This window comes from Xyrauchen texanus, chromosome 50 (genome assembly GCF_025860055.1).
Source record: "Xyrauchen texanus isolate HMW12.3.18 chromosome 50, RBS_HiC_50CHRs, whole genome shotgun sequence".
NCBI classification, from domain to species: domain Eukaryota; kingdom Metazoa; phylum Chordata; class Actinopteri; order Cypriniformes; family Catostomidae; genus Xyrauchen; species Xyrauchen texanus.
The window spans coordinates 16,854,420-16,880,888 of NC_068325.1; the positions used below are offsets into that span (position 1 = coordinate 16,854,420).

General features: G+C 37.7%; 1 pseudogene; it reads left to right on the forward strand.

Annotated features, from left to right (window-relative positions):
• Positions 1 to 19,513, forward strand: part of LOC127641003 (low-density lipoprotein receptor-related protein 1B-like) — a 303,445-nt pseudogene extending 283,932 nt beyond the window's left edge.
• The last annotated feature ends 6,956 nt before the right edge of the window (positions 19,514 to 26,469 follow it).

A 26,469-nucleotide genomic window follows, 5' to 3' on the forward strand; every position in this document is an offset into this window, starting at 1 on the left:
CTGTAGTATAAGGTGTTCATTGCATTTTATTTATTTAAACAATTTTATTACACTTTTTAAACCATTGTATAGTTTATTTCATCTTATCTGCGCTCATCATCTTTATGTTTTTGCTACTGTACCTTTAAAAATTCTATATGTAAATTACCTCTTTTAGGTAGATGTAATTCAAACTGCTGTTCTCTCTCTCTCTCTCTCTCTCTCTCTCTCTCTCTCTCGCTCTCTCTCTCTATCTATCTCTCTCTCTCTCTCAGTCTCCAACCCATGTGCAAACATGAACTGCCCCTTTCTTTGTCTACTAAACCCCAACGGAGCTAGTTGTGTGTGTCCTGAGGGAAAGACTCTGGTCAACCGGTCCTGCATGGACACCAACATCTCAGGTACTTCTATCAAAACATGCTTGGCAGGATGCTCTTACAACACTAACAGAGCACTTGCACGACCCCGAGAGGCCCAGAGTGCTCGCTGTATCAAACCCGAATGTTTCACTTGATTGATTTTGACTGAAGTGTTTACTATTCTGGGATTTTTGCCCACACACACACAATGCACCTGAAGCCAATGTGCTAGGAAAGACTGGGCTTGTGTTGTTAGCATTGATTAAAGACCTTAGCCAGATGGATTTAAACAAACCCTGAAATCTATACATTAAACTTTGATGTGTAAACAGTCTCACTGTCTCTACTAAACCTGGCTTGTGCTGTTATTCTAAATATATTTGATGAACAATAAAAGAGGTGAAAAAGACGTGGGGTCGCCATGACATTCTGATGCGAATATATCCCTCTGATCTTTTTCAATCTATGGGGTTTGGTTGGTAGGGTTCTCTGGATGGTTGCTAGGGTATGGAGAGGTAGTTGTCAGGGTGATACTTAAAGTATGCCTTCTAGCCCGTGTCAACAGAGCAAACCCTGAAGTCTCTATGACATTCTGATGCCAAGATATCCATCAGATCCTTTTTCAATGTAAGTCTATGGGGTTTGGTTGCTAGAGTGCTCTGGATTGTTATTAGGGAATGGCTAGATTTTTGCTAGGGTGATACTTAAAGTCTGTTTGGTAGCCCAGGTCCAAAGAGCCAACCCTGAAGTATCCATGATATTTTAATGCAAAGATAATCCTCTGATCCATTTTTAATGTACTGTATGTCAATGGGGCTTGGTGTCTAGGGTCCTCTGGATGATTGTTAGGGCATGGCTAGGCAGTAATACTTAAAGGCTGATTGTTAGCCTGAGTCAAAGGAGCCCATACCATGGCTCTATGAAATTCTGATCCAGAGATATGATGCATATATACTGAATCCTGTTTAGTCTTTGGGATATTTTGCCTGATTTTTCACCCACCAGGTGAACATTGTATATTGCATATATATTGTATATATATTGCAAAAAGCAAGCACCTCTTAAAATGAACAAACTATTTACTTCAGTTGCTATTTATTCAACAGATATATTCAACGCAACCAAACCTGAAGTAAACTTTAAAGTAAAGGCAAAAAAACTATTTGGGGATTTTAAGAATATTGGGATCGTTCGAATGAAAATCACAAATTTTTACCCAGCCCATTAATTGGAACACATACACACAGAACAAATATTCCACAAGTCAAACCTCTTCATAAAGTTAATAAAAAATTTATTATTTTACATGTAAAATGTCGAAAGGTTTAGATTACTGTATACTAATTAAAAGTAGCTACATTTAAGAACAATGAATGCCAATGGTATGTCCCTATTAAGTTAAGCTAACTAAACGTGGGCATATGTGTTTTAGGAGAGCTCTGTCGTCCAGCTTGTGAGAACGGAGGTCGCTGTGTGACGAACGAACGAGGTGAATCACGTTGTTTTTGCTGGCCTAACTACTCTGGAGAACGCTGTGAGATCAGCCACTGTAAGGACTACTGCCACAACGGAGGCACTTGCACGGGATCTCCACTGGGTAGGCGCTATTTCCCTCAACCTCACTTACGCAAAGTGAATGAAAAAATGCTTATTTGTGTGTTTAGTTGTTATTGTGGTGCCTTAACGAAGGTACACAGACTCAAAAATGTATTAAGACAATGTAAATACTTAGGAACATTAGTTGTTTTCTTCTTGGTTATCTTGCATCATATCTGATTGATGTGTGACAAATAGCAAAACAATCCTTTTCTAAGGGCAGATCGCCAGGCCAAAAATGTGTGTTGCCTACACATTGTACCACACCAGAAAAATATCTTTTCAGTCAGTCAATCAGTCCTGATCAAGTTGAAGTTGAGCCCTGGTGCTCATGTGAGCAACGAAGGCTTGAATCCTGCCTGTATCATATCCCGATCCATTTTCGCTGTTTTCCAAATAAGTTCTTGTCTAATTTTTTTACTCTCTTTCAATGAAAAAGTGGCACGATAATATGAAAAAAAAAAAAATGAAATCGACTATATTTAGGGGCTGTTCAGACCGAATACGTTTTTTCTGTTTTAGAAACACTATGGAAAACAGCACAGATGGACACAAAAACGTGTTCTGTATGAACAGCCCCAAAGACTGCGTGTGGACATATTGATGAATAGACTCAGAGGAACAGATTGTTATAAATTCATGATATCAGTGTGTTTGTTTGAGAGAGAGAGACTTAGAAAGTCTTGTTCGAGCTTCTGTGACATCCCTCATCTGCTCACAGAATTCAAAGTAGGCCACAGCCACTCACTTTTTCATTCATTTTGGGCTACAGTATGTCTGTTCAGAGAAAATATGCAAGAGAAGCATACAGGTATCAGTGTTGCCCCAGGTTCCTTTAGGTCGGTTTTAGTTCTGCGAACAGTGATGCTAAAAAAACAAGCAAGAATATTTTTATATTAAATATTACAAACCCTATTTTTCCCATATTTGCTGAAGTCGAGGCAATTTGTCAGACTCGCATCTGAATTATTAGCTTTTGAAAGAGTGATGATCGTTAATTTACAGGGAAAGACTGAGTACACATGGACATCAAGGTTTTGGACAGGTAATTAGGTAGTCGGTAATTATTCCAGCTAACAAATGATATTAAAATTCCCCTGACACATTCTTGTGTGCCTTCTCCTGACAGCCTGTTTTTCTACAGTGAGAAGCAGACCATGTTCGCATCAAAATCTCATCAACATTTCGTAGCATTTATTTTCAAATGCATTGAAGCAAATTTTACATTAGACATCAAGTTTTGACCCAACACAATACCAAAATTATCATCTAAAAGTGAAAAATACTGAAATGTATTAAAACTGAAGGGTGTAATTGCAGCACCAATAGCGTCACCAAGTGGAATTGTGAAAATAATTACTGTTCTTTTACCCAAAGTATATTTTGGCAGGGACAAAGTAAAGCTGGACGAAAATCAGCTTGAACAAGTTACAGTCTGAGAAACCGGCAGGAATTGTTTCTGTTGGCTTCTTCACATCAAAACCTGTCGTTTGCAGAAGCTGGCAGATGGACCACCAACAGAAGGCCTGAATATCCATCAGCTTTTAGAGTGTACCAAACATAAACACGTAAAAAAATCAATGCCTAACAGATGTAGCGTCTTCAAATCCCTGCTTGAACGGCATGCCTATGTCACAGTAACTCAAATAATCAAATTCCAGCACCGTACTGTTGACCAAGCAAGCAAAGGCTCTTTGTGGATTGTATTTTATTAGATTAGGCTCCAAATGATGCTGTTTTTAGATTAGGAAGGATGCTATAACTTTATTGTTATTATTTTTTATGTCTGCTAATGACTTGAAAAGTTTGGGTTCAGTCTCAGTGCATCATGTACTTGGGGTCAAAAGCGTTCTGGTCAAATTGAAGTTGTTCAACAAACAATAATTTGGTGACTATCCCTTTTCTGAACCATCACTTTTATGTCTCTTTTACTGAAGGAAAGCCCACATGTCGCTGTGCTCTGGGTTTCACTGGCCCTCTCTGTGAGAAACGCGTCTGCGATGGGTACTGCATGAACGGTGGGACATGCGACATGACACTGGGAAACCAACCCGTGTGCCACTGTTTGGCAGAGTATACTGGTGAACGCTGCCTACACCGTGAGTTCGAGTTTATGCTAAAACCAGGCTAAGGCTTAACGGTCACACGTAGCTTTGCACGGCGAAATTCTGTGGGTGAAGATGACATGGGTTTATGCTGAGCGTGTGTGAAATCAGCAAACAAGTAACTGCCATGCAGCTTCTTTTTAATGCTGCACTTCATTCTCTGGCAGGGTAAAGATGAAAAGAAACTCGCCACTAAAATGATCTCCTTGTACATTGTGTATATTCACTGTAGCTGTGTACGAAGCACCGCCCACTGCCAAACCAAACAACTTCCTATTGGTCATTGTGGCGAAAGTTTACCGCAAAGTTCACCAAACTTGAACTCCATGCCAAATCTATGAAGGGAAATTCTTCGCCATCAGAAGACCATCTCATGAAATTCATGATTGCGTTTGATTCCCATTGAGATGACTGTATTTCGCCCACAGAATTTTACCATGCACATGTATGTGTGACAGCGCCTTTAGGTAAAAAAATATGAAAGGGTTAGCTTTGAATAGCTCTATTTCCAAAACTTGTGAGCTACCTACCTAGGCAGGATTTATAAGGATCATAGTCACACCCCTAACATGATGTCAGTTCCAAAATGTAGGCTACGCTGAGAATAGCATACTACCATACTACTTTTATCAATAAAAAGAAGTTCAGTCTTATTAATAAATGACTGTTACCCATTTTAGTATGTATTTCTATGCATTTTAGTGTATTGTGTTATTACCTTAGCAATATGCTAACCCCAAATGCCATTTCAACACTAATCCGTTTAAGTTTGCGAACATCAAACTTTGTAACATTTCCTTTGTGATCGTTTTCCAAAGTGTGCCGTTTTGGAGAGTGTTTTCAAAATGTGTTCTAGTGTGGATGAGAGGCATAAATGTAGTGAAATCAATTAGTTTTTAAACAAAAATGTCTATTAGTGTAGACGTAGCCAAAGTCTATAAGAATCAATACAAAAGTATCAATGAAAAACAGTTCAGTCCAATTAAAATGAACTAGTTTGTCCAGTATTTTTGTGTTATGTATTTTTAGGCATGTTATGCGTATCGCGTTATTAGCTTTGCAACATGCTAACATCAACGAATTAAATAGTTCAGTCTAATTGAAACAAACCATTTTACCCAATATTTGTGTGTTATGCACTTTTATGCCTTCAAGCATATCATGTTGTTAGCTTAGCAACATGCTAACATCAACGCATGTAGGATTTAAAACTGAAAATATAGATGAAAAATTGTTTATTCTAATTAAAATGATATATTTTACCCAAGATGTGTGCATGTATTTATTTCTTTTTTTTATTTTGCCTATTAAGCATATCAGGTTGTTAGCTTAGCTGCATGCTAATGTCAAAGTCTATTGGAATAAATACTGAAAAGTATCAATGAAAAATAGATTACATTTAAATGGGCTAAATGGCCTGTTTTACCCAATATTTGTGTTTGAATTTTATGTTTTTTAAGCATGTTAGAAAATCACGTCGTTAGCTTAGCAACACATCAAACTGTATTGAGGGTTCAGTTTTTTTTGTGCTATTTGTTTAGCATACAGTGTTGCTGCTACATAGAGCGTATGAAATCAGTAATTTATAAGGAAGCTTCCTTAAAAGACAACTGCATTTGTAGGCTGTAGAGAGCAGTATAGCTCACTAGGTATTAGAACAGAGCAAATAAATTAACTGCATTCAGTTGTTACACTTTTAGATTTTTGTGACTTTGATAAACCGATACAAGTCAAGCAAATGTCTGCCATGAATATTGCATCTCATCCAATCACAATATAGCCTCTGCTTTATAAGCCCACACACCCATCTATATTGTTCACATTCCATCGGGGGTAAGCTCCGACTCAAGCAGGATCTGATGGTTCAAGCAGGATCTGATGGTTCAAGCAAGTATCTGAGCACTGAACCGTAGGATAGGGCTTATGCCAAATATTATAAGGTTCTCTACATTTGTAATAATTCCAATCATCCAGAATATTTTCTGATAGAAGTTTAGTTTCCTCTGAAGAAATCCATTAGTACTTCCAGTAGTGTTAGTACATTAATCCATAAGATGACAGGAAGTCAACATAAATAATTTCGCAACGGGCTTCAGAATGCTCATAATGATGTTTCTTACTGCTCTCTTTTGCTCCATCTCAGACATTTGTCATCATTACTGCGTAAACTCCAAGGCATGCACTCTGTCCAGCTCTGGACATGTGGAGTGTGTATGCACAACCCGCTACGAGGGGCAAAAATGTGAGACGGACCGTTGTCTTCGCTGCCAAGGGACCCCGTGTATTGTTGACAATGAGACTGGAGATGTCACTTGCAAGTGTGTATTTAGCACAGCTATATATATATATATATATGTCATGCTTAGAAAAAGATCAAACAGTAGACATCAGATCAAATAAATATCATTCATATTGTTTGTGTTTGTGTGTTTGCAGCTGTACAAACGGCAGGATCGCAGCCAGCTGTCAGTTGTGCGATGGATACTGTTATAACGGCGGAACCTGCCACCTCGACTCAGAGACAGGCCTGCCATTCTGTCAGTGAGTAATTTCTTAATAGCTTTCTATGGCAACAAATTGCCTGTCGTTACTTAGATTCATTCATTTTAAATTGCTCCCTCTGGCATCGAGAACACCCACTTTTATAGGATTTTTTTCTGCTCATATGAGTCAGGAGGATGAATATATTTTAAAGAAGAACAGGAGAGAGGTAATATTATACAGTTGCAAAGGAATGAATTATCACAGCGGGAGTCCATAATCACCAAGTTATATCCACCACTATATTCTTATAGAAAACAGAGAAAATGATGGTGTAAATAATTTAAATAATAATAAATGCAAAGCAAAAAGGGGTTATGGGTGCTTTGCCATGGCACAGCAATTGCGCACATATTTGCAACATATTACAGCTGGATCGCTCCAAGTGGCAGTTCTAGGTTCGAGTCCAGCCCACGTCATATACTGATGGAATTCCACCCTTCCCATTGATTTCCCATTGATGTATGGCATAAATTCTTAAATGATCTTTGATAGAAGTTGGAAGCATTGTCTGGTTGGTAATACATAATGATATTTTCAATTCAATGTACTATGTAAATATAAAAGCATCTCTTATGACCATTAATGATAACATTTCAATTGGAGGGTCTGTGATATTATCCCTACGTTGTCTACAGGGTGTTATTTCAGGATTATAGACTTGGCTGCATCCCATAATTTAAAAAAGGGCTAGAAGCTAAGTTTCCTGTTATAAAGTGATGCAACAAATTACTCTATTTTTGAAGGAATTGGTCTTTATAACTATCCAATTAAAGCATCTGGTCGATTGTTACTTGCGTTATAAATTCTATTTTAATTTGATCAAAATGATTGCGCTTCAATTTATTTTACAGACGCTCATGTGCAAGATGAGCGTGCGCATCAAGCACAGATGTGCAAGTGTTTTAAGCGCTCTCTCTGCCGCTGGGAGCCCTTGGATAATTTTTCTTGTTTCAACTAAATATCCGAACAAACTTCCCAGGGCTTCAGAGGACATCCTGGAAGAGTATGGTCGGTTTGCGCGTCTCTGTGCACACTCAATAATCTCTACAGCCGCCTGCGCAACAGCTTCTCTACTCAGTTGTATGATGCGAGGGATCGGGACATTTTAACAAGAACAAGTACATGAGGAAAGTACCTAACCTGATGTCAATACATCATTCATTCTGCGTGGCGCTTCATCCTTGGAAATAAGGAGTATTCAATACTCCCGTTGAACTCTGCCAGTGGATGACACTGATGGCGGCGGCACAGAATGCACTAGTGGAGATGATGCGCTGTGAATAGTGGCTGTATGTGATAGCGGCATCCAGTTCCCAGAATATGAGTTTCATATAATGTCTCCATAGCGGCCCTAATTCTGTTCTATTTCCATAATCTCTCACGAGCCGCATCAGAGCAGTCGGAGGGCCGCAAATTGCCCGCGGGCTGGACTTTGGACACCCATGGCATATGTAATGGCCAGCATCATCCAATCACTGCCAACCATGTTAAAATAAAATGTACATGAAAAATTCTGAATCTATGTACTGATTAACATTGTCTCATGCCAAACATATTGAGCGGTCCAAACATGATCTGCAGCCTGAAACTGAACTTTTGACCGTATGTTAGGACTGAATGCAATTGGCTGCATAGGAAAGCTCTAGGATACTCCCTTGCTCCCTAATTAGTGAATGACTTAAACTCCAATGTGCTGTCTGTCAACACTGGTCTTATAACCATGCACCTTATTTTCATTCTAACTCCGTATACAGCCTCTGAAAGCAACATTTTCCAGATTTTGGATGCATTTTGGATGATTATTGGCCTATAGTCCATCTACGTGGCCATTATGTTTAACAGCGTGCCGTTTCACAATAAATCGTTGCAATTTATAAAATGGCATATCGAATGAAACTAGATACTCAAACAGGTTTTAATGTAAAAACGTAATGATGTTTTGTTACTGTTTCTCCCAAAGGCAAACTCGCAAACTCATCTGAGATTGGCGCCATGACTTGGAAGTTTAAGCCTTGACAGCCTAGAGTCTCCTGAACTGAAAGCAGTCAGTTTAAATGAAATGTAATTATGCTAAGCCTATAGCAAAGCCAAAAAGTAATGTCCACGTATGGACATGGGGTCTCATGAGGTTAAGTTCTGTTAAGTATTGACTTATCCAAAACGTTCGATCGGATGATTGTTTTCTTAATAAGCAAGTTTAAAACACTAGAGAGAATTATTGACAGCTGAGTATGCGGTCCTTCGCTGTGGTCTGTGACATATTAGGGCGGATTAGTGTTTATACATGTGATCACATGCGTTTCAGACTACCTCCAAATGTGGTTTTAGTGCAACAAAATATTATGGACTCTGTGTACACCGTATTTAGCATTTTCCACTTGTGATACCATTGCCCAAAATGGATGTTAATACTAGGTGTAAACAGGGTCTAAATTATGACTATTTTATATGTAGAATTCAGGGGGAAAATACAGCAAAAGTGGAGAATATAGCTTTTTAAGGCGGCTGAAAGAGAAATATGAACCCATTTGAAGCCAAATCTTTTTCCACTGCTAGCGGTACACTCTGAATCCATTTTGCATACTATGACAGAAATAGTTTTGTCTTTTGAACAAACACCACCATTGCTTGAAATATCTGTAAGGGAATAGAGAAATTGAGAGGTGAACAGCAAAAGAGTAGTAGAGTCATTGTTCACAGTGGGTGTTTGATGACAGATATTATGGAACTGAATATGGCAGTGGATACGCTCTTTCTTTCCACCTGATATGATCTGAGTTTGTCTAGCTTTCACCGTCCACTTCCACACACAATAAACCCTACTAGACTATATTTTCGCCTGTCTGTCACATAAATGCTTACACTTTCAAGAAGAATAAGGCCATTTTTGGAAAGGAATAGTAGCTGACTTCTTACGGAATACTGAAAGGTATACTGGCTAGTGTTGTTGTATTTTTCTTTTAAATAGAAAGTGAAACGAAGGCCCCAGTTGCTTTCCTTCCTTTGCTTATTATTGAAGAACATTTTGTGGAAGATTGACTCAAATCTCTGAAAGGGCTTTACTGTGACCCTAAAGTTTTCATATCAAGATCCTTTTCATCTTTAGTCACCATTGACAGTCTGACAATGGCACTGTATCCTTCAGAAACGAATCTTGCATGCAGATGATTCAGTCTTGTATGTTTCCTTTGTCGTCAGAGGTGAATGGTTGGTAATGATGACAGGCAGGTGGTGACCAGACGTTCAGAGATTACCTGTAAAAATAAGTGTATGAACAGCAAGGCAATGTGCATCCTATACATATAGGTCTACTTGACTTCACATCACCCCATCAAAAACTTCTTTGTCCTTTGTTTTTCCTTCACTTTTTCATTTTCTTTCCTTTCTCACGCAGCATTTCATTAGAGCTTTTTCAATGGATGTGACACGCTTGCAATTTCAGTCTCCAGAGATGCTCTTTATTGTGTATTAAATGAGTGTGTCCATGTATGCATGTGGTTTGCATCACTTGAAAAGTAGATTTTGATTTGAATAATTCCTGCAAGACATGCTATAAACAGAGTTAAAAATAAAGATCTTGCATGCAGATGACCTTTTGCAGACCACAGAAGTGAGTTTGTCTTGTATAAGGAGGAGGGCAAGCAGGAGGGCTTGGTTATATCTCGAATATTTACTATAGATTCACAATGATTTTGTTTGTGAAACAATATTAAGCATTATAATTATTGTTATATTTGTACAAACAGGTTAGTTTCATGCCTTACTTTCTTGCAAAGCTACATTAAAGTAACATTAAGCTACATGTTATACATAGTTATTTTAGTAGGGTCTCTGGAAACCCCAACTGCAATAAAATAGCAATAAAGTTGAGAAATCTGAAAGAATAATTTTTTTGAAATACCACTTTTGAACAGTCAGTTTCAGTGAATTAGTTCAAAACACAGATGCACAGATTTTATAACTATGTATTGTTAAGTTGGTCCATACACTTAAATTATTATGATTTTTTTAATCGATAAACCAATTAGCCAAATCATTATGACCACCTGCCTAATATGCTGTTGGTCCTCCTTATGCCACCAAAACAGTGCCGACCCACCAAGGCATGGACTCTACAAGACCGCTGAAGGTGTCCTGTGGTATCGGGCACCAAGACATTAGCAGCAGATCCTTCAAGTCCTGTAATTTGCGACGTGGAGCCGCCGTGGATCGGACTTGTTAGTCCAGCACATCCCAAAGATGCTCAATCGGATTGTGATCTGGGCAATTTGGAGGACAGAGCAACACCTTGAACTCTTCATTATGTTCAATGTGTGCAGTGTGGTAGGGCGCATTATCCAGCTGAAAGAGCCCACAGCCATCAGGGAAGACCATTGCCATGAAGCGGTGTACCTGGACTGCAACGATGTTTAGGTAGGTAGCACGTGTCAAATTGACTTCCACATGAATGGCCGGACACATTAATCTTCCACTGCTCCAAGGTCCAATTCCGATGCTCGCGTGCCCATTGTAGGCACTTTCAAAGGTGTACAGGGGTCATCATGGGCACTCTGACTGGTCTGCGGCTATGCAGCCCCATACGCAGCAGGGTGCGATGTACTGTTTGGTGAAAAACATTCCTCCCGTAAAGGTCATTAAAATTTCCTGTGACTTGTGCCACAGTAGACCTTCTGTCGGTTTGAACCAGACGGGATAGCATTCGTTGCCCTCTCGCATCGATAAGCCTTGGGCGCCCAACACCCTGTCGCCAGTTTGTAGTTTGTCCTTCCTCGGACGACTGTCGGTAGGTACTCACCAATGCTGACCGGGAGCACCCCACAAGCCTTGACATTTCAGAGATGCTTTGACCCAGTCGTCTGGCCATAACTCTTTGGACTTTGTCAAAATCGCTCTACTCCTGCCTATTTCTCCTGCAATCAAGATGTTGACTACGAGAACAGATTGTTCGCTTACTATCAAATCTACCTAGACCTTGAAGTGTGGCCTTGTTGGGAGATTATCAACTTTATTCGCTTCACTTTTAAGTGGTCATAATATTTTGGCTCATAAGTGTATATCACATATAGGTTACTTGAAATGTTAACTTGATGGGTATCATAACATAATGCTTGCACTGTTGCATATGGCCAATGAACTGTATACAACAATGCCATTATCTTCACTTAAGTCTTTGCTGTTATTACATTTAGCAGTATGTATGTGTGTTTCAGCCCTCTTTTTCTTTCTTTGTTCTTCAAGTCTTTCTTTTCATCTCGTTGCGTTCTCCTCAGTTGCCCATCCGAGTTTAAAAGCCAGAGGTGCGACGAGAGAGCTAACCCTTGTGATCACTACTGTCAGAACCAGGGCATTTGTTCCCTCACCACCTATAACAAACCCCGCTGCAAGTAGGTCCTCATGCTTTATTCAACTTCCAGAACATTCCTGAACATTCCCATGATTCCATCCACCGTGTTCCCGCATGGCCGTAAATGCCGCCAACTCACAAACATCACTAACTGTCGCGCACTCCAAGAGCACGTTTCACGAGCACTGCATTACGCTTTTTTGGACACGCTCTCATTTCTCCGCACCATGGCGTAGGTAAGCGTTTCTCAATGTGTGCTTCATTTGTATGTTTGACATGACTGGAATTGTTTAATATGCATAGGTAATTACAACCTTGCACATGTGGAGGACAACGTCTCTTTTGATTTGTTCTTTTATTAGCCATTATTTATCTTCTTCTGCTTTGACGTTCATAAATTCCATTATTCGTTCTTTATTCTGCTTTTTCTCATTGGACATTAATTTAAAGTGCTATCTGTCTTTCTTTTGTCCTTCAGCACCCTCTGCGTGACAGATTGGTTGTTATAAAGGAATAATTTACCCAAAATGAAAATTCTGTCATCATTTACTCAACCTGTATGATGCTATTTTTTTCTGTAGAAGGCATAAGGAATATTTGAAGGATCAAATATGCTGTTCTTTTTCATAAAATTACTCTTCATAATGATCATGGCTTTCAAGCTCCAAAAATGAATGAATAAATAAAGCATATATATATATGTATATAAAACACACACAAATGACAGAATTTCATTTTTGGGTAAACTATACCTTTAAAGCTTTGTTTATGTTTAAGTGGTCAATTCAGTTAACTTTATCTATAGCATCCAAACAGTCTTTATCTCTGTCACCTCTTTTAGACAGCAATACATTCACATGCACTCTCCTGCAGGAAATAGAATCCTTGTCCACAGAAAATGTGATTAAACCTTGTACGCACAGTTTCATTCCCGTCACCTTCTTTCATAAGCACATAATCTCTCATGTCCAGGGATTTCTGTTCTGGACGCATGCTGTTTGGATTCAGGAAGCCCCATGTCACACAGACACACATTGTATGTGTCTGAAGTAAAAATAATATCCTTTCAGCTAGACTGTTTTCCTTTCCTTATTATCCATTTTGTGTTCATCACATAATAATGGAAAAGTAGAGTGATGAGCCTTTGTGCTAAATGTGGTCATTTAAAACTTCTATTTGTATCAATGTAATTCAAAATTGTAAAAACATTTTTACTGCATACACCTGCTATTTCTCACTTATATTTGTTGTTTCTGTATTCACAGGTGCTCTGGGAACTGGTCAGGTACGCAGTGTGAGAGACCGGCTACCAAGACTAGTCGTTCGGAAAACGTCAGTGGAAGTGAGTGTCTTAATCTCATTAACAAATAGTAAATCTTAAAATCGACTCATGCAATGGATACGACAAAGAAAACAATAAGAGAATCATTATAATGATACAATATTTATTTTTGTCTGTTTGCTGCCTGAAGATTGTCACTAACCTTTAATTTAACATGAAACAGGATGCATAACCCATTGTGGGAGCCTGACATTTTTGTTACGCAATATTACATGGTTCCTTACACATATCGTGTCAGTTCCGAGGTAAAATGGCCACTGTGTGGCATTAAAAGTTAGTTTAATTTTCTCCCAAAATAAAGTAGGTTTTTAACTCTTAACTCGGCTGGGCCTGTTTTTTAAAGCTTAGAATCTCTACTTGAACTAGTGAACAAGTGCTTTGAAATTTGCAGACAAATCAGAAGTGTTCAGTTTTTATCATTTATTAATAATTTTGCACTGCACATGTTATTGCAATCAGTAAAAACATCAAACTGATCAAATTGCCATGTGTCATAATGTGCTATCTGGCTAAAACACGTTAGCGTTCCTGGATCAGATGGCTTCATCAGAAATTATGTAGTACATTGTCCAGTGTCATGGAATGCTAAGCCAATCATATTAGGATTGAGATCACTGCAACCAGAGGTGGAAGTCATCCAAATATGGGCAGAGAAGATCGTTCACTGTAATGTGGCCACCAATAGATGATGCCAAGTACATGACACAGACACAATGATGAGTCAAATGACACAGAATGGAACTGAAAGAGATCTCGTTACTCATGCCTGTATGCTTTAGAGAGAAAGAATACCTTTAGTCATTGTTGTATTTGCATGTATAAGTAGTTCCTATGTACAATTATTGTAATAATTGTTTGGAGAAGCTTTAGCACGTTTGGAGAAATTTTTGGACAGAAGGATAAATTATTTTTGGAAATGCTATAACTTTTGATTGCTTATTTTCATATCAACACTTTTACTTGATTGGGAACTAAATAAAAACAGTTTTGGAGCTATCTTATTTATATCCAGAGACATATAATGTAAAAACAGAAAGAAAAAAAGTCAATTTTTGGCTCGTTTTTTTTTTTTTTTACATTTACTTACATTGCTTTAAAACGATGCCAAATAATTGACCCTCTGTTTTTTTTTTTTTTTTTGTTAGTTATAAGCCTTTCATTTTTGACATGCCATTGAAACAGAAATTCTTTAAAAACACTTTCAGGAGCTTAAGGGTTCATTAACAATAGCAACCTTCCTACCCTAAACTTTAAACCTAAACCTAACCGTTAGTGTCGTAAAAGCAAGTTAAGAACACCATTGCTCACTCAACCACATCATTTTGTGGTGCTTCTATGACACTTAATGCTCATGTGTTGAGTTGCATGCTCTTCAGGACTCGTACGGCGGTCCTTTGCATCACAAGTTCAGTACAGCTAGTGTTAATGAATAGATAATCTGCCATTTTATTGGTGATTTGTGTCATTATTGCTGTAGCGCCTCTACTGTACTTTTCACAGGAAACTGTGGCATATAAAATCTTTTTCAAAATTGTACATATAACCATGTGTTTCTATGAGGCCTCAGTTTTATGCTTAGACAATTTGTATTCTGTATTGTCGTTCAGTAGAGAACAGACAGCTTTACTTGCCCTTATGTCTGATTCCCTCCAAAGAGTCTAGTAACAGCCTTTTTTTTCTTGTCGTCGATTATGAGACGGTTCTGTCATTTCATTTGTGCAGTGTGAGAGCTGATATTTGAGGACGTATCTCACCATGGCATTTTAGCTACTGCAAATGTCTAGCTGTGTTTGCTATGAGAGGTTAGCAGTTAGCGGCGTCACAGAACAACTCACAAGAGTCATCTATGATTGCAAAGATCTATGATTTTTATGGTTAGCATATATTTTTACAAGGAAGGTTAATTAAAGAGGAATATTATTCCGATATTGATGTTTCCACAAGTGGAATCGGTAAACAAATATTGTAAAGATAATGGTAATAAAACTTACAGATTTTAGATAAAAGTTTGAAAATCTTCCATTTACGTTCAAAATATTTCCAACACCAATGATGACGTTGTAATATTTGCTTTCTGAATTACAGTTGGTCTTCTTTCTTGTGTATTTGCATTAAAAAAATATATTTTAACCATCTAAAGCAGACTTTATGAGCCGCTCAGACCGAACGCATTCTTACTTTGAAAAAAGCTTGATGCAACACAATGAACAAAACACAAAAAACAAGATTTTAAAAATTAAAGCTCTTTTAATTTGAAAAAGCTTCATAAAAATGCGGTGCTTGTGCGTCCAGAGGCTATACAAACAGTGAGATTCGGTGCAAAAGTCAAAGAACCATCTAGCGCATGTTTGCATAGAAATACAATTGAAAAACAAAACAGACGGACGCAAAAGCACGATTGGTGTGTTGCGTTGATTCTTGCACAGAGATTACAGAAAACAAGGCTACCGTTCACTTGCATGGCGGTATTTCTAAAACCTAAACGTATGTAAAACTAACACTGTTCTTTTGCAATGCAAATCGAGTTACATAAGTATATGTGGTTCATTCGTAATACTCATTACTTATGTTAATGCACGCTTACATAAACACTGTAATGCAAAGTAAATATTAATGCTTTGTTTGTGTTTTTTTTCCAGGAAGTATTGCCATAATAGTGCCTCTAGTTCTTCTTGTGAGCATTATTACTGCCGTTACGGTGGGGCTCCTTATTTGCAAAAGATGTCAAAGGTACGTATATACTGTCAAACATAACGTATATACTGATCTGTTATTCACCATGCAATTGCATATGTGATTTGTTGATATTAACTCAGAGAATATCTGAGACATGCTCTGCTTCATCAAATATTCTTATACAGTATTGTGCAAAAGTTATAGTGAATGTGAAAAATGTTGCATAGTGAGGATTTCATCAAAAATAATGCAATAAATAGTTTTAATTGATCCATTAATGTCATACAAAGTCTTGTAAACATAAAAAAAGCTAAATCAATATTTGGTTTGACCGTTTTTTGGTTTAACCGTTGCATTCAAAATTGCACCAATTCTTCTATGTACACCTGGACACAGTTTTTCTTGGTTGTTGGCAGATAGGATGTTCCAAGCCTCTTGGACCATATGCCACAGTTCTTCTATCTATTTTGGCATGTCTCAATTGCTTCTGTCTCTTCATGTAATCCCAGACAGACTCAAAGTTCAGTGATGGGCACTATGGGGGTCATGCCATCTGTTGCAGGGCTCCCTGTTCTTCTATTTTATTCTAATCTATTTGCAAAAGAAATGGAAATGTCTAAAATGTATATTTCCCCATTGACACACTAAAACTGAAGAAATAAATAACCATCTTAAGACAAATGTTTTTGTGAAACATATTATGTCATATTAAGACTTTTGCACAGTACTGTATTGATTCTACAAACATAATTTACATGATTATACATAATCTCGTCCCAGAGGTAAACAGGTTCAACGACAGCCCATGGTGAATGGTGGCTTGAATGTAGAGATCAGAAATCCGTCCTATAACCTGTACGAAGTTGAGCACGACAATCACATAGACGTTGGAAGCTTTCTGCACCCCAGCTTTACCCTTGACCCTCATAAGGTACAAAAAGCATGAATTCTGTCTCTGGTATCACCTTCTGGACTTAACTGACATCAGTGGCATGATGGCTAATGTCTAATTTGATTAGGTATTTCTATAGTAAAAGTCTATTGTACATGAAACTAGTTTAGCCAGTTTAATTGGTTGTTGACAAAGACCAATTGTTAGCAAAATCCATGATGGTTTTGTCGAACGAGCGGCCGGTGTATTCTCATTCTCATAAATCGTTGTAAAACCATTCTTGCGTAAATTGTCGCATTTAAGTTGTAAATTCAATGCACCAATTAAAGTAAGATTGTTTTTACGAGCGATTTGAACAGAAGTATGTGCACCATTTCATTAATGAGGTCCAGTAAGATTAAAGACCTGTTGAAACCAAGTCCAATCGTACTTTGAACAAAAAACATTCGCACCTGATGCTGATATATCTAAAAATACGCTTGGATGCCAGAATGAACTGGACAATTAGTAGGATCTTTCGGGTCTTATAAGGATATTTCTTGGCATTGAGTCTTGAAACTACTTTTGCTTTGTTAATTCCTGTTTAGTTTAATTTAGCCAAAATCCCTCAAGGATATTTATTCTTTATAGCACTTAGAGATTTGCACCAATGTCTTCAGGCTTCAGCAGATTGACTGTGTGATAAAATAGCCATTTTAGTTTTAAACTTGCATTACAATTATATAATATCATTGCCACCCCTTTAGTTTTGCTACCCATTTATATGCAATTTTAGTTGCAACCATATACCCCAAATGATGTTGGCTAGGGATGTGCACGAAGCCGAAAACCTTATGCGGCGCGGATAATGACTTTAAAACGAATATCGAATTCATCCAAATAATACAAAAATATTCGGAAGACTGATCATCCAATGAGCACTGGTATTAAACGATATTTTAAATAAACAAATCCAAAATTTCAAATCAATGATGAGTCTGGGAAGTCAATATTACACTGTAGTGTAAACCTTATGAATGAAAACGAGCACGGTGTGGTTTCAAATTCTTTGGTAGGCCACGTTCTTGACTCCGTTTTAGTCTCTGTTAATCGTCCCAGAAATTGAATCTTGTCGAGAGTAACATTAACTAAGATACTATATCATACACATTTTCCACTTCTTAAAATGTCTGTTAACACATTAACACCAACTTTTGCACACAATTTACACATGAGGGTTCATAAACCATCCTGATAGCAATGTTGAATTCCTTACCAGAGAAGTGATGATTTTATAGCACAGCTCGTCTGTCCGTCTCTTTAAGCTGACCACATTTATATCCACATCACCAATTAAGGTAAATAACCTTTATTCCCAAACAGTTTAAATGCTCCATAGAGGTTTAAATACTTGTAAATCTATTCAGAATGTTCCTGCACATATACGGAGGATTGCAGAGAAATCAAAACATGCGCACTTTTCCTGTTCTCTTCTAGAAATGTGTAGAGGCTCGCTCTTGCTATTTATTCCACTGTATTTCGCTATTTCTTCACATGCAATTTAGCTAAATATTTATGTCCTCCGCATTGTTAAAATACGTGCACACAAAATAAGCCTCAAGTGTAGCCTAACATAAAACTCTGATATATATCCGAGGCATATTTTCTATACAAAAACTATAAATGTAAGAGAGTTACATTTTAAAATTAGTTTTGAGACAATTCCGGTTTAAGCCACGCCCACATCCGGTTTGATCAAAATACAGATAATGTTCTTATAGTTACAGATACAGATACAGATAATGGCTTCGCTGCACACCCCTAATGTTGGCTTACAACTTGTGTTGCCATATTTCATTTTGTTTTTCAGGGCTGGTGTGTAAAGTCGAGTGACTCTCGCAGTTTACCCACACAACCTTTATCAGCGCACACTCTACCTGTCCAGAATGTTCCAATGGAACTCATTCCAGGACAGGTGAATTTGGACCTCTGGCTTTCCTTTTTCCTCTAAGGAATTCCAATAAAGAATTCTTCTGCCAAGTAATATACAGTAGTTCATTACCATAACGGTAGAAGTTTGTGGCTACCAAGTAATGCAGCAACTTGGCACATTAATATAGAATGTGCGGTCACAGGAGTTTGTTTGTTTATTAATGTACTTGTTGCAAAGGCTTCTAGTGCAGGTCATCCAATCAGAATTATCTGTTTTTGTCATTTTGTTTTTCCAGGCCATGAACTATTCAAACCCCATCTACTCAAAGATGTACCATCACGGACAGCACTGTCGAAAGCCAGTCATCAACCTTGACATGAGGCGTGAACTACACCCAAAGAGACTGGAAACGGCAATTCAAGAAACGGCGGCGTGACCTAGCTTTTCCACAATCTGCTTCGTTTTATAAAGATCTGTATAAAATGTACAAAGAGATGAAAATAAACTTTTTATGTCCAGCCAGGTTAAGTCACGTGTTTTTGCTTGTCACCTCATTTTCTGTCCCACATAAATGTGCTATTAGGATATTGTTTAATAACGTTTTGTTTTGTTTTTCGTTTGTTTCGTTTTACAATTGTTTTTGTTTTGTTCGCTCGTTGTGTTGCAACTTAAATGTGTTTTTAGAAACGAAAAATGCAGTGTTTTATTTTCTTTTTGACTCAGTAACTGCACTAAACAAAAACAAAAAGAAAACAAACATTCAAAGCTGCTCAATCACTTTATATACATTTAAAGACATTAAATACAGTTTTATATAGGTTTATTTATGTACACAGAATATATATATGTATATATATATATATATATATATATATATATATATATATATATATAATGTTTTTCCTGTTGGTGTTCGCCAATGCCTAGATATTCCCAAGTTGCCTCTTACATTTAGCAGTGTTAGAAAAAGAGAGACGCCTATTTAATAAATGCATCAAATGCACACATTGCACAGATTTTATTTTTTATATATGTTGTATTGATTCTGCACATATGTTTCCCATATTTTGATGTTTAAGTAAACCAGTGTTGCTCAATGATTTAAATATGCAGAGTCAAAACCGAAAGTGAAACCAACCCACTATGGTTTCACGTGAATATCTCTTTTTAATATTACATTAAGATATCTTTCAGCACTTACAGGGACTATAAAATTAATTTTAATTCACAGAGATTCACTTTTACTGTGTATGTTATGACATGTTTTAAAAAAAGAAATCTCTGTGCAAATGTACACAACTACAGGACAAGAAAGTTTTATAATTTTATAGTTGATTTGTACATTCAGTTTGCTTGTATTTTCTGGGAATGTATTAAATGTAGAACTTTTATACCAAAAAAAAAAAGGATACAGTATATTGGCCCGTCTTCACTTTGGGTTGCAACTAAAGTGTTATTTAATGATAAATCTTGTAATAATTCATAAGCTTGATATTGATCTGAGCAATCGCAAAGTTTGCTACTGTGTTAAGGGTTTTTAGAGGAAATGGTTTAAATATTCTATTTAAATGCACACATATAGATACGCCTAATGTGATTTTGGACCAAGAACTATGAAATAAAATGTTTTTTCTTGCCATTTAAAATGTGAAACAGTTCTTATTTAGAAATGCACAAAGTTTACACAGATAATTTCATTATACAGCTTATTTGCAAGTATAAATATACAAACAAAAGACTGTTTCATCATTACGTGTAATAATGACGTAATCTTCCTTGTTTAACAGGTTTGTAGGGGGTGAGTTCACCACTAAAATTTCCATTTCATGAGCAACTGGGAGCATTTCCATAGATCACAAGATAACAGTCATCAGAAGTTCATCAATGCCAGAGTTTTACATTGTTTATCCAAGATGTCGTTACTAGACATGTTTACGAACACTCTGGATAAACGGCAAAGAAAACTTGGTACATTGCCATTTACCGTGATATTAATTGCACTGGAGCTGTTGATGGATCGAGAATTTTCATGCCCATGTGATCCTGGGTTTAACGTAATCTTGATGAGCTTCATATTTGTTGGACCTGCTCTTCTGGCTCTTACTGTAATGGTTTTCTTTCAAAGGCCTTGCAAACGTGAATCGCCAGAATCGCAAAATTGTGCTGAGGTCTTTCTACTCTGTCTGATTCCACCTTTAGTGTGGATGTTTCTGTTGTTATTTGAGGGCGAGTATATTGCTTGTGCAATGACACAATGGGAAGGTGATTACGTCTTGGATGAAGAGCTCCAGATAAAGTGGTGTAAACCAACTGGACTGAATGGAACAGACCTTCGAGAACAGACTGAAAAGGTTACTTTTTACTCAAGAGTAAGTATTACATTACAGCTGTGTAATTATATTTTATAAAAATAAATATGGGATATTCTTAAGTCTGATTGGACAAGCCACTTTAAAGCCAGTTTCAAATATTTAATAAGCTTTTTAAGACCGTGCATTATGTGTGACCTCGAATGTCTCATTGCTATGTCAATTGCGGCATTGAACAGTCGAATAAACAAACCGATAAAATGGTTATTTGTCCGTGGTCCATGGCAACATACTAATGCTACTTTCACGCCTTTCTATTCATAATTTTAGTTAGAATAGCTAATTTGCTCTATGTTGACTGTAGCAATAGTGGCTTTGGAGGACTTTGGTATTATTTTAATATACACTTACTGAGCACTTTATTAGGAAGACCTGTATATTTAATCATCCAATCGTGTGGAAGCAATGCATACAATCAAGCAGATATGGGTCAGGAGTGTTCACATCAACCATGAGAATGGGGAAAAATTTTAATCTCAGTGATTTTGACCCTGGCATGGTTGTTGGTGCCAGACTGTCTGGTTTGAGTCCTTCTGTAACTGCTGGTCGCCTGGGATTTTCATGCACAACAGTATATAAAGATTACTCAGAATGGTTCCAAAAAACAAACAAACAAACAAACAAACCAAAAAACATCCAGTGAGCCGGATAGCATCTCAAAATGAACAACACTTCAAAGCTTGAGGTGGATGGGCTACAACAGCAGAAGACCACGTCGGGAACTTTACTAGGAACATAGTGTTCCTCATAAAGTGTTCAGTTAATGAATAAAACGAGGATAAAACATTTGATAGATGACTAGAAGCTCAATAGTCCCCAGTTAAAGCTAGGAAAAGACATTTGCTAGGAACAACAAGGAACTGTAAGTAAATTTGTCAAAAGTAAAGGAGACTATATACGCTGCATAAAAATAATGTTAAGTTTACGATACAGCACTAGCAGCTGTGGGTGCCAGAAATTTACCGTAAGAAAATACAGTGACCACAATTCAGGCTTGACGTTATTGCATTAAGGGTTATCTTCTTAAAAAATTAAGAAAAAATAAATAAATAATATATATATATATATATTTTCACAACTGTCTCTCACCTTCCTCTCTACTTGTGCTTCTCTGAGCAAGTAGCTCACCCATTGATCGTAAGCTTCTGGAGGGCACATAGACATTAGCGAGTGTAGTTATGGGAGTGAGGAGCCAGTAGGTGTTCTGTAAATAAGCATCAATGCCTTGAACTTGATGTGAGCAACCATTGGCAACCAGTGCAGTTTGAAGTCTTGGGCTCATTCAAGATCAAAATCTGCACATTATTCCTATATTTTGGACGCCAATGTGTATATATATATATATATTTAGTCACAACATAATTCCCATATTTCCATTTATGTTATTCCATAGTTTTGATGACTACTATTGTTCTAAAATGTGAAAAAAAATATATATATATAATAAAGAATGAGTAAGTGTTTCACAGTAGCATTTTTACATTATTTTACTGTTAAAATTATGGACAATAGATATGAGAAAGAACAGGTCAATCACAGTTCAGTATGCAAATAATACTTTGAAAACCCTTCTAACAATGTAAGCCGAAAAGATTTTCAAATTTAGGAGGGTAATCTTGTTATATAAAAACAGTCCAAGCCTTGTAATAATCTTTCATAATTTTTTTAATAGCTTTCAGCTTTAGTTCTACTCCCGGTCCTGTGCATTCTCATCATGGCTGCTGTCATTTACAGAGATTGCAAAAACAAACCTTTTGAGCAAATGGATAAACATGATGAACCAACACATCAGACAACGTTGTCTCTCAACGCCTCAGAAGTGGAACTACAGCACCAGTCTATATGAATACATCTATGGAAAAATAAAAGGGTCATAGACTTTCAAATACATTTGCATATAGGTTTAGACAGGTACATTAAACATATTTTTTTAATTTCTGGTGTGATGTCTGATATTTTTCTGTATGTGTGAACAAGGGTTGTCAGTATGCAACAACAGGATTTGTGGTCTACCACACCATAGTGCTTATCATAACAATCTGGTGCAGACTTTCAGGAATGTTGCAATCCTGGCACTCAAGATCTCTGCAGAATTTTACTGTCACTGACACGGATCAACAAACCAACACACTTTCTCACATCAATACATATGCACCTGCTCATATTCCAGCAATCCATTTTTGTAACCCCTAATGCTAAAGTGGATTTTAATTTTGGATCTGTCAATATTTTCCATAGTTTTACAAAGCTTGGGAAATGCAAGGAAGGAACAACGCTTAATATTTCCCAGCAACATTAATGGTTGGATTGTTTAAGTCCTGCAATCAATTAATGTCAATTAAAAATCTGCATAATTAATTAATGTTCCTCTCTATTTGAATTCCATATAATATATGTTCCCTTTCTGTGTATACATTTGTATGTTCACTTAAAGGGGTCATGAGGAATAACATTTTCCTTGATATTTTGACATGCAAGAGGTCATTCTACTATAAAAACATATTGTAAATTTCAGAACTAAATGGCAAAAATGCCTCGTTCTCTACTTCAGCGAATTCCCTATATCTCTAGGGGCAGGGCTGGACTGGTAATCTCGCATACCGGGCATTTTCCCAGGCCAACGCACTTTGGGCCGATGAGGGTTGGACTGGCCATTGGGAGAACTGAGCGGGCCGGTGGGTTGGCCGCGAAATGTGCCGAATGGGCCACGATAAGATAATATGATCCACAGTGTTAAGCAGAACAGGCCACAAAACGGTATCCATTAATGACCTCATGACCATCTCTGTAGCAACAATGCCTACTTTACAACATCGCACCCTTGGGTGTGGCTTACTAATTATTGCTGAGCACTAAAGGGGACCAATCAGGACTATTTTGAATTATTTTTGTCCACCGTATTAGAGTCGTGCAAATCTGATGGTCTTTTGGAAACCTTTCAAAGAAAAGTCTGCTTTAACTCTGTGTGGAAGTTCAGAAGGTCACGCTGAAGGGCCTATCTGACCAATGACCTTTGTTTCTTAGAATTATGGTGTTTAGAGTGTCTTGATCATTTTATTGTCCAAAGACAGGCCTTCAGTTGATGCTTGGTCCTTTTAATGTATGATGTCGAAGAATTCCAGGGTTAAAAGGTTCGGGTTTTCTTAGATTAAATTCTTCTGCATGTATAATCCTACACTCTATATACATGGATACAGGGTCCTATGATTGGTCAATAATCAAGATTTATTTGCTTTTCTGAAAATGCAAGAATCATTGTTTTCTTTTCTGTTATATATTTCAGATTCCTTTAAAGTGACGCATTAAAAATCCTCAGGGGCCGTATGTATAACACTTCTCAGAAATGCTCTTAAGAACAGTATTAAGCTTCGACTTAGCAAAGAGTTGGACTTGTGTAAGAGTAGGAGCTTTTTTAAAGTTGCTAAAAGCAACTTTCAGAAAAGCCTAAGACTGATTCTTAAGTGCTGTCTTAGGTGGCACTTACAGTAAGTGTTGTGAAATAAGGACAACATGATGGCGACCCAAAATGGCCTTCCTCAAACACTGAATCAGCCAAAAGGGAGCCTGCAACTGTAATATGTCCCAGCTGGTATGATCCCATTCATTCATGATTTAATATTTTTTATCATAGGTAATTTTCTGTTGATTAATACTTTGATTAATCAAATGACAATGCCATATTTAATATCCTTTATTTTAAAACATTATTCCACATCTTGCCGATGGTTGTCCTCAAAAAATTTGCAAGTTGAAGGCTACAAAAAATACAAATGTAAAATCTTGCAATATATTGTAAATTGCATATGCTTTTTACACTATCAAAACAAAATGTCTCCACAGTCTTAATGTATAAGAACAATTTAAATCATGAAATGATAATAAAGCAAACTGTTGTTCTCCCATTACATGTAAGATTTCCATTAAACATGTTTCAGTTTAGAGGTAAATTTGACATATCAACATTATTTTATCATTGCACTCCATTTGGTTGAGCGACATTGGGACATGGAACATGACCATATACAGATGTCCCAGACGTTTTACTACTTAAAGAGCTGACAAATTCAACCCTCAAAATACGGAACATCAAAAAGAGGAATTAAGAGAAGAGGAACAGACTGCAATAATTAACAGTCATGCACGCCTTGAGACATGTGACAAGCCTCTGGGGTTAACTGCACACACATACATATAGAGCAAAAACACAAAGCAGAACGTCTCGGGTTACATGTGTAACCCTTGTTCCCTGAAAAAGGCGGAACGAGATGTTGCGCTGCTAAGCGCTACGGGGAACAGCTCTTGCTGTGAGCCAAGCTGAAATAATGTGTGAAACACGTCAATGAACATTGACCGGAATTTATAGCCTCGGCTGATGTAATTATTAGATGCACCTGCGCCAGGCTATAAATGGACACGCCACCAGGTGTCGCCAGATACTCCTTTTGAAGAGCAGTCCTGGGACGCCCCAGTGCGGCAAAGCAGCGCAACATCTCGCTCCGCCTTTTTCAGGGAACAAGGGTTACACATGTAACCCGAGACGTTCCTTTACAAAAGGCTTCACTATGATGTTGCGCTGCTAAGCGCTACGGGGAACGCAATACCCACGCCGCCGCACTTGGGGCTGTCCGGACCCCTATGGTTGTGCAGTGTACTCACAAAAATGCGAGAGGTCTCAGACATGAGCTTGAGATGTCGACTCAAGGGCATAAGAGCCCGGAGTAGCATAAACATCTAAACCATTAATTTTTTGATGAATGTGTGCGGAGAGGACCAGTCTGCCGCATCACAAACTTGTTCAGGCATGAGCCGAGATGTCGACTCAAGGGCATAAGAGCCCAGAGTAGCAAAGCATCTAACCCACAAAGTTCGATGAATGTGTGCGAAGAGAACCCTATCGCAACACAAACTTGTCATAAAAACTGATGAATGTGAGCGGAGAGGACCAGCCTGCCGCATCACAAACTTGTTCAGGCATGAGCTGAGATGTCGACTCAAGGGCATAAGAGCCCAGAGTAGCAAAGCATCTAACCCATAAAGTTTGATGAATGTGTGCGAAGAGAACCCTATCGCAACACAAACTTGTCATAAAAACTGATGAATGTGAGCGGAGAGGACCAGCCTGCCGCATCACAAACTTGTTCAGGCATGAGCTGAGATGTCGACTCAAGGGCATAAGAGCCCAGAGTAGCAAAGCATCTAAACCATAAAATGTGATTAGTGTGTGCGGAGAGTGCCAACCTGCCGCACCACAAACTTGTTAGGTGTCAACTCAAGGGCGTAAGAGCCAAGAGTGGCAAGAACATCCAAACTATAAAGTTTAATGAATGTGCGCGGAGAAGACCAACCTGCCG